Source organism: Lycium ferocissimum, chromosome 4, assembly GCF_029784015.1.
Source record: "Lycium ferocissimum isolate CSIRO_LF1 chromosome 4, AGI_CSIRO_Lferr_CH_V1, whole genome shotgun sequence".
In the NCBI taxonomy this organism is placed as follows: domain Eukaryota; kingdom Viridiplantae; phylum Streptophyta; class Magnoliopsida; order Solanales; family Solanaceae; genus Lycium; species Lycium ferocissimum.
In genome coordinates, this window is record NC_081345.1 from 9,011,148 (window position 1) to 9,020,453 (window position 9,306).

Genomic DNA, 9,306 nt, shown 5'->3' on the forward strand with positions numbered 1-9,306 from the left:
AATGCAAGAAAGTGGCATAGAGATGAATCATCACCTAAAACTACAACCAACATATTGCAGGTTCAAGCAAAATGAAACAGTACCAGTTTGTCCTAAATATACTTTCAGTTTTCAAGGTCTTCAAATTACACTCAACAAGTTCTGGAAATTCATTTAAGTAGTCAACAGGTCTTAAACCAAGTCTCAAATTAAAGGTGCCAACTTGCATTTTCGCCAGAAACACAAAGAGGTTGACAGGTTTAAAATAATGCATAGGTAGGATCTTCACACATAGGTTAAGACAAGTCACAAGCAAACCAATAATACCAAATTCTGTGAGTCATTCAAAGGCCTCTAAATAACATTTCAAATCTCAACTTGTTTTCCAATTATCTTATTAAACTAGTGGGAGCAAATAACAGCTACACACAGTCATAGAAGTCAATTTTTTAGATTAAGACATCCGCACAGGTTTCAAATAGTTTCAAATATGAACCAAGCAAGTATGGGCAACAATTTCCTATGTAAGTTTAGACCTAAATGATCATGAAGAGATTATACTCATAGACGCAGCAATATCTATCAAGAAAAGAGACAAGAGGGGCAGAATTATAATAGCTTCATATTCATTCCCTAACCAGTTAAGTGTACCAATTCAGACAATGTTAAAAAAAAAGGAATATCAGCAATATTATTGAAGTTGAATATGGGATCATACATCAATCAAGAAAAGGAGAAAACAACCAAGTAAAAAAAAAAACAAGCAAATGCAATTTAGCTTTTCAAAGATGTTCATGGCCTTCTTTGAAACTTCTATAGTTAACGCAATCACATTTCAGAAAAAGAACCAAATTAATAGTCTTTGTATTTAGCCTCTTCAACCATATTTCAAGCAATTTTAAGGTTCCCACTGTCACAAAGGTAGTCAAGAAGGAAGAAACAAGATGGGCAAACAAACCAATAGGCCAGCTCAGCTTTGGAAAAGAAAGAACAGTCCACATGAAGCACCAATACAAGATTTTTCTTTCCCATATAAATCAGTTTCTAGTCTCAAAATCAAATTGTAATGCACACTCTAACTAACAGGAATGCCTCATGGCTTCAAATAAAGGGAATTCAAGCAAACAAAAGGAGAGGAACCTCTTCAAAATTCTATTTCTATCCTAGACTTCCATCAACACTAGATGTTATGTCAAAAAAGGGTTTAACTGCCAAGACCAGATTTATAGACTAAGTTTTACACTATTAGAGGGATTTGTTTAGGTATAAAGCCAAAACAACCATTCCAGTGAAATCATGGAAACACAATCTATAAATAATAGGTTCACATCTCCTATTTCTCAGCTTTTAAACCATTAGTCAACAGAAATTTGTAAACAATGATAAGCAGAAGTGAGACTCACAAGTTTTGAGTACAAGTAGCTAATACTAGGTTCAATGTGTACCCTAATCACTTAACAAGAATCACAAGGCAGTTTCACATAGGGAACAGTTTTACTCAACTTTTCAAATTTGGAAAAATGAACAAAATGCCAACTTAGCACAATTGCAATCATGGTCTCAAGAGTGGTTTAATGCCAAAACAAGTTTTCACCTTTTTCTTTTAAAGGACTTCAGTTTTAAAGATCCCAGTTATTTAAAAAGGTTTATTTCCTTCCAAAATAGGTAAAATTACCCTAAGCAGTGTACTAGTTATAGATACTATCACACACAGAGGTATTCCAAACCAGATTGGTTTGAAGAGATCTAACAATTCCTAAATAAGACTAATAAGGGACATAGTCTAGTCTAGGAAAGGTTTTAAGTCAAATTTCCCACATTACAAGGCACACAACAAAGGCAGTCACAAAAATAAGAAATTCAACAGACCAAAAGGAACTAGAAGGCACTCATAGAGGGTATATGGTACCTATACTGGAATCATCAAGGTAGATAGTGATTAACACAGTCAAGACAACACAAAACAAACTGGATAAAGCACATCTTTGAGATTTATTTTGGAACAAAAAAGGACAGATTCACATGGTTTTAAGTCAATTTCTACTCAATTCCCAAACTTTCAACTGTTAAAATTCCTAAAACCGAGTGCTTTTAAAATGTGTGATCAAGCCAAGTTGGTTTTTGAGAACTCAAGCCATAAAACAAACAGTTTTGCACAAATTATGACTTATAAAGAAAGGAAAACAACTTCTACAGATTTAGGAACTACACTCAACTTTAAAAACTGGTTTGAACCTCTTACACTTACTTCTTGAAAGACAAAATTTAACTTCCAAATTCTTATAACATAAAGGACCTCAAAACAGGACAAATATTTAAACAAGGGTTTTTCTGGCCTACTCTATTTTAAACTTTCAAAGTTCTCAAACAAGAACAAATATGAAGCTGCATAGACTCATAAGACTTGAAGCTTAGCAAAAACAGGTTCCGAAACTTTAAGCTTAGCATCACTTGGCTAAGTCTAAAATCTCAACAATTACATATTCCACACACAGGACTAACTTACAACCTTTTCTAATTTATTTAGTCAAAATTAAGAGCTAACAAGACATCCAAACTTCCTTTTAAACTGTAATTCATATTTAGACAGTTTGAAACTTCAAATCCTCAAACTACATCTCAAGAACAATTCCTACTTGTTTAAAATCATTTTTCTGGCAATAACAAAAGGCTAACAGATTACAAATCAACTTATAAGACTTTCAGATTCACTAGACTATCAAGTTGAGCAGTTCTAAAGTCAAGAATGATCTGCAAGTCGTATTTCTCACACTCAAACTCATACAAGACATTCAGATTTTCATAAATTGCAATTAGATTTCAAACAAGACTCTGGGATCCATTTTTGGAAAAACTTACTTTCTTAGACAGTCCTAATATTCTTAGAAACAGTCACATAGTTGTAAAATGAACCAGCTATTGAAACAAGTAAACAAGCACTTAATAATGAAGGAAAGAAGTCTTTATTCAATACTTAAGACTAAAACAGGCTTCAAAAGGGACATTTTTGGACTTAAAGGTGTTTTTCACTTAATCATACTTACCTTTCAAACTATTTAAACAGTTTTCCGATCTAAATTAGAATCTTAAAAACATCAAACAAAGTCAAGAAGGCATAAGGTTATAAACTAGTAAACATTCCAACTAAATAATGTTACTTAACAAGAACTTATCAAAAGTAGCTAACTTAGATCAAAAACATCAACTTTACTAACTTAGCGTCAAGAATCCTAAATTAAACTATCTTTTCCTTCATTTTTATTAACCTAACCAATTCAAAACTACTTAACATTATCTAAATTTAGGCTTCCTAATTCATTTTTTCAATTTCAAATAGCACCAAGGAAACAAAATACTCAATTAATCACTTAAAACAGAATCAACTAATATACAATCATTTTTCTAACTAACAAGCATTACAAATAATAGATAATCATAGTTTGAAATGAAAACAAGGATTGAAATAAGAATTTACCTTTTGTAGGGGCAACCTAAAGATCAAAAGGGGATTGATTCAACTCCAAGCAACAAAAACCCTTCTCAAATCCTTAAAATCACCTTTTCTTCTTATATATATATATATATATATTTTTTTTTCTTCTATATATTGTATTTTTTGTATATCCTTATCAATTGAACTAGCTAGTGTATATGAAACATAGCCTTTTTTTAGGGAGTAAAATCTAGACCCCTTTTCTTGCTTTTTTCACCTACTATTTATAACTTTCATTGCATAGGAATCCCTAGGACGAAAATAAGGACACCTGTCCTTACATTCCCCCCCAAAAAATTCTCCAAATTGTACCTTATCAAGATTTCAAAAAATAAAATAGATAGGACAAACAAAAATCTAACAAACTTGTACCCTAAAATCAATAAAATCCACAAAAATTAGATAAATACATGGAATAGTACACTCGCCAACAAAGTTCAGATTATGGTACACTTCCAACGGTGCAATTGTACCAATGGGATAAAATCCCCAAAATTCATACCCAACCGATGAAGCTTCATGGAAATTACCCTAGGTTTTCCACCAAGTGTGTGTGGTGCACAAGATGGCTAAGGAATCGAGGTCTTGCCCATGGAAACCATCACGTGTGGAAAAACCCGAGCAACATCCACAAAACACGACTCAAATGGTGTAAATAGCTAAAAAATAACAACAACAACAACAACCCAGTGAAATCCCACAACGTGGGGTCTGGGGAGGGTAGAGTGTACGCAAACCTTACTCCAACCAAGATAGGACGGCTGTTTTCGAAAGATCCTCGGCTCAATAGAAAGCATAAATAGAGTTCAGATAAGGCCAAGAAATTCAAAGCTGTATGGAAAATAGCTAAAAAATAAATAAAATTAAAACTGGTAATCGTATGAACACATGAAAGGACATAAAATCCCTCTCAATTTGGGTCAAAATGACCAGAAATTCGCTGTGAAACGCCACTAGAGGCGGCCAAAAACCTAATCGTCATATCACCTTTTTGAGAGGTAAAAGAAGTAAGGTAAACGAAAATAAAGTAGTTGGTGTGGGGGGGGGGGGGGAGGGTGGGGTGGGGTGTGGAAGTTTTCCATTCCCCCCTTTTTTTTAAAAAAAAATCCTCCCCTCCATTTATTAAAATGTCAAAGAGGGCCTCCATATTTAATTAAAATAAAAACCATATATTATAAATGCATATCACCAAACATAATAATTATTTAGGCTATATAAAAATTAAAACTCGTAAATTTAAAATGCCTTAAAATGAGCCCAGTATTGACATAGTTTTGAGCAATATTTAAAATATGAAAAAATGCGGTAAACAATGAGCCACAATTTATACGTTATTTTAATTAACAATTTTTCCTAATTAGACGGAGTGGGATGAAAGTAAATTAACTCGTATTTCTCGTAGTTGTCAGTTTTTTTTCCAGGAAATAATAATTAAGCGTCATCTTGCCATTTTCTCGGGATTTTGAAATTTTAACCTTTAAAGGGTTTATCCTTATTCCGTCTTTGACTCGGGAAACTTGAAAACTAAAATACGCGTCTTATGAGGTGAAAATTAGGCGTCAACAGTCGTTAAGAAGGATAAGGGCTTTAACTGGGGAAAAGAAAAAGAGCATGCATTTAATGTCTTGAAATATAAGTTGTGTTCTGCTCCTTTGTTACAATTACCTGATTTTTCTAAATTCATTGAAATTGAATGTGATGCTAGTAGAAAAGGTATAGGGGCTGTTTTAATGCAAGACTTTCAGCCTAGTGCATATTTTAGTGAGAAATTGAGTGGAGCTACATTGAATTATTCTATTTATGATCATGAGTTATACGCCTTGGTAAGGACTTTGGCTACTTGGCAACCTTATTTGTGGCCACGTGAATTTGTGATAAAGACTGACCACGAGTCATTGAAGTGCTTGAAAGGCCAAGATAAGTTGAGTAGGCGACATGCCAAGTGGGTGGAGTTCATTGAGACGTTTTCTTATGCGATTTCATATAAGCAAGGTAAGGAAAAACGATTTCATACAAGCAAGGTAAGGACAATGTGGTGGCTGATGCATTATCTTGAAGGTACGTTCTTATCTCTACTCTTGCATCTAAACTAATGGGGTTTGAGCACATTAAAAGTTTGTATCTTGATGATTTTGATTTTGGGGTTGCTTATGTTGCATGTTCAAAGGGACCCTTTGGGAAGTTCACGTTACATGATGGGTTCATTTTCAAGGAAAATAAGTTGTGTGTGCCAATACGTTCATTGCGTGAGGTTTTTGTAAAAGAGGCACATTGCGGGGGCCTTATGGGACACTTTGGAGTGCCAAAGGCCGTAGATATACTTGCCGAAAATTTCTTTTAGCCTGGCATGCCCAAGGATGTAGAAAAATATTGTGCACAGTGTTTAGAATGTAAACATGCTAAATCTAGGGTTTTACCACATGGTTTGTACACGCCTTTACCTGTTCCGATTTCACCTTGGATAGATATCTCTATGGATTTTGTCTTAGGTTTGCCGAAAACAAAGTATGGTAAGGATAGTGTCTTTGTTGTGGTAGATAGATTCTCTAAGATGGCTCGTTTCATTCCATGCTTGAAAACTAATGGTAATTCTCATGTGGCTGATTTGTTTGTTAAAGAGATTGTGAAATTACATGGCATACCTAGAACTATTGTTAGTGCTAGGGATGTTAAGTTTCTGAGCCACTTTTGGCGTGTTCTTTGGGGAAGGTTAGGGACCAAATTGTTGTTTTCTACTTCTTGTCACCCACACACTGATGGGCAAACTGAGGTGGTGAATAAAACTTTAGGTAACATATTGAGGGCTGTTTTGAAAGGTAAATTAACTTCTTGGGAGGATCACTTGCCTTTGGTGGAATTTTCTTATAATCGAACTATTCATTCTTCTACTGGGTCTTCTCCTTTTGAAGTTGTTTATGATTTTAATCCCCTTACTCCCTTTGATTTAGTGCCATTGCCCACTAATGATTTTGCTAGTTTTGATGGAACAAATAAAGATGAGATGATGAGAAAGATACATGAGCGAACTAGACTGGCCATTGAAAGGAGGAATGAGCAAGTTGCTTTGAGAAGAAACAAAGGGCGAAAACAAGTCATCTTTGAGCCTAGGGACTCAGTTTAGGTTCACGTGAGGAAAGAAAGGTTTCCTTCTAAAAGGAAGTGTGAATTGCATGCTAGAGGCGATGGACCCTTCAAAGTTCTTGAGCGAATTGGAGACAATGCTTACAAGTTGGATCTATCTGGTGAGTATTAAGTAAGTGCTACTTTCAATGTTGCTGACTTGTCCTTGTTTGATGAAGGGTTAAATTCGAGGATGAATTCTTTTCAAGAAGAGGGGGATGATAGCTCTATGAGCAAGGATGGCGCTATAGAAGCCTTAAGAAGATCATCGTCAAGGTCACAAGCTAAGGAGATGCAAGCCAAGGCTGCTGGGCTTCAATTGGAAATCAAGAAGATGCTTATCATGGAAGAAAAGCCCAAGAACGAGTCCAAGAATTATGGAGAAGAATGGGCTAAATGCTACATATATTTTATGATCCAAGTCCAGGCTCAAGAGGAGGAAGATTGGGGCCCACATGGACCCCAAAAGAGCTTAAATTCAAGCCCACATGGGGCTGAAATTTCTGCCCAAAAAATGAGCTTAAGTCCAACCCAAATTGGGTAGGAGAAAGTCACGTACAAGGTGACTTTTAGGAAACCTTTTCCTTATTCTATTAGGGAAGAAGTTCGGCAATTATTTTACGTGCTTTCCTAGTTTAATCCTAATTAGGTTTTAGTATTTAATTATTTCCATAAAAGTAAATTCTAATCCCATTTTATTTGGGATAAGTTTCCCCGATATATAGTGGTGGATTTTGATATTTTCATTAGACAAATATTATTATTATTGAGAGTTTCTCTACTTTACACCTTTGTGTGTGGCTATTTTGGATTTATCTTGCAACCTTATAAGAACGATTCTTTTAAGAGGTAAGATTAATTCGTACTTGGTATCTTTGGTTCTTATTCATAAATTAAAGAAGGTAATTAGTCTTATACCAGTTATTGTCTCTAGTCTCTTCGAAATAGGGGTCTAGATCACCTTTTGATCTAAATTCTTGAATTGACTCTATTAGTATCATAATTAGCTTTAATTCGTTAATTTTGAATACTTAGATCAATTAGGGTTCTTAGCACTTAATCTTGAAATTTGGGGATTTTATTCTTGAATTTCGTCTATCTTTACATTCTTGTCTTTAATCTTCGTATTTTCGCTTTTGCATTATAATTTTGTTTAGTCAAGTAACCCGATTCTTATCATAGATTCTCACACAAAACCTAAGTTGCATGGACTCGGGTGCGGGTATCTGATACGGGTACGGATTCGGCAAAATCTAAATTTTAAGATTCGGGGTTATGGATCCAATTATGGATACGGGTACGGGGATTCGGCTAAGAAAATTCAAAATTATAAAAAAATAAAGCTATAAAGATATTATAAATATTAAGAGATATTCTATGAAAAACTTACACATATATTATTCTTCTTTGTCCTTTTTTTAAAGTTATTTTCAATTCATTCTCAAATTACATATTTCAAAATTATGTAAAAAAATACTATAAGTTACAGTAATTAATAATTTAAATTATTTAAGTGGCTTATTAAAAATTGACGTTCCAAGAATAATCCGTTTTACAAAGGGGTCATTTTTATTATGTACAACTAGTAAATTTGTCCGCGCTTTCACGCGATTAAAAAAAATAAATTAATTATCAAAAAATAAACATGTTAATAATTAATTAGAAATTATCCCATTATTGTATGAGGAAAATACATTTATAAATAGCCTAATTAGGTGCCTTTTAATTATGGGTCACAAGTAGCACATAATGGAAGATAAAGGGGACAAGTAATATATAATGAAGAATAAATGGTTCATTTTATTATGTTATTATAATTAAGAGCCTGCTTGTTCACGTCTCTTCTAGTTCTAAGTCGTCTTCTTCAATTCCCTAACTTACAGATCTGTAAATTCTAGCTCGTCTCTCTTTCAAGCTCTTACAGATCTGTAAGTTCCACAACAAGTTTTAGGTCGTCTTCTTCAATTCCCCAACTTACAGATTTGTAAATTCTAGCTCGTCTCTCTTTCAAGCTCTTCCAGATCTGTAAGTTCCACAACAAGTATAGAAAGAGAAAGCCATTCAAGGCCGGAAACCAACTCTCCATCTACTAGTGTCATTTGGCCGGTGCTAAGCCCGGTCTCAAACCAACGTTATATTTTATTTTGTATTTTTTTCTGCTCTTGCTTCTTTGTTTTTTTTGTAACATCAGTTTGACACTTTCGAAAGACTTCTAAAATATTAAAGTGCAAAACGTTTTTGAAAGTTAAAAGACAATACTTTTCTTAATTTATATATTACTTTTAAAAAAAAAATCAAACAATTGAAAGCTCTTTCTAATTTCTATTTTACTGAAATTTCCATGATTAAGTTCTCTGATGATCCAAATCGAGCTTTTTATATGATAAATTAATCTCATTATTTACTTCGAATCGAACCCATATTGGCCAACTTATTTTTTTATCAAAAGATATTACTGTATTAATTCAATTAATGTCAGAAATAATTAATGCAAAAACCTTGATATTGTAAGATACTTTTGTAGATGTTCCTTTCAAATTAAACCACACACAAAAAAAAAATATACTTAAATTGTTCTAACTTTAAGCTTTCATTTTCCTTCCAAAAGATGCATGTTAAAAAATAACACTTTTTCCTTTTTCTTAATTTAATGAACTATTTTATGAAATCTACTTTGTAATAACTTTTTCATGTTGAACTTAACTATTTTGTCT

General features: G+C 33.5%; 1 protein-coding gene across 2 annotated transcripts in view; it reads right to left on the reverse strand.

Moving 5' to 3' along the window:
- Positions 1 to 4,498, reverse strand: part of LOC132051510 (zinc finger CCCH domain-containing protein ZFN-like) — a 72,177-nt gene extending 67,679 nt beyond the window's left edge. Inside the window, exon 1 of one of the 2 annotated variants that reach the window (XM_059442628.1) lies at positions 3,455 to 4,498. The gene's annotated coding sequence lies outside the window, so the exon portion shown is untranslated. The other variant, XM_059442626.1, reaches the window with a different exon arrangement.
- Between the last annotated feature and the right edge of the window lie 4,808 nt (positions 4,499 to 9,306).